Below are 1071 nucleotides of genomic sequence, written 5' to 3' on the forward strand. Positions count from 1 at the left end.
TTTAATATGTATTAGATTTCATATAGCAAGTTCATTTTTATAAATTTGTCTTATTTGTTGACTTTTTTCATATTAGTTACCATCAGAAAAAATATCTTTTATGCATGAATAAATGTTATGGTGTGGTGGCTAATGCAACTATAGAAACTAATATTTGTATTAGAAAAGATTTCGGAATCCAACACGGTTTCGATTAATAAATTAACTAAAATAATTAAACACTAAAAATATTTAAAATTAACAATATTCAAAATATTCAAAATTCAAGTAAAAAAATTTGAAAATAAAATAAAATTAATTTAAGGTATAGAATTTAAAATTTAAAATTTAGAATAAAAAATTTAGGATTAAAATTTTAAATTTAGAGTTCGAATTTAGAATTTAAAATTTAAAATTTAGAACTTAGAATTGTCGAAGTAATGAATGGTCGGTGTAGGCAACCAATACTAGTTGGTAATTATTTAAAATTGTAGTGTTAGAAGAAAAAAAAAGTACAAAAGGATAAACGACTAATTTTTTAAAAAAAATTGTAAATATTTTAAATTTCACAAATATTTTGATAAAAAGTTAGATTATATAATAATATTTTTAACAAAAATAGTTAGTTAATAAATTTTGAATATAATAATCTAATTATTTGTCGAATAATAAAAAATAAAATTTATTTATTTTATATTTTTATGTTATAGTTTAAAATATTATTTAATATAATTTTTTAATATTATAAAATTTTATTACATAATAATTAATCTTAATAAATAAAAAATACTCATATTTTTGTATTTATTTAAAAATAAAAAATATGTTGTTATTTAGAGTATTGTATATTAAAATATATTTATTTATGTACTAGGATATTTTATATTTATTAGGGTCTATCAATGCTCTTCTTTTATATTAGTTTTTTATTTTTATTTAATAAAATTTGATAGTTTATATGAATGTGATACATATAATACACATAAAATTATTGTACTCGTTTTAGACATATCCGTACTTTAAGAATGCTAAATTATTTTCAAGAAAATAAAAGTCGTAGTGTTTTTCGAAAATTAACTTGCTATATATTAA

This window comes from Arachis hypogaea, chromosome 19 (assembly GCF_003086295.3).
Source record: "Arachis hypogaea cultivar Tifrunner chromosome 19, arahy.Tifrunner.gnm2.J5K5, whole genome shotgun sequence".
Lineage (NCBI taxonomy): Eukaryota > Viridiplantae > Streptophyta > Magnoliopsida > Fabales > Fabaceae > Arachis > Arachis hypogaea.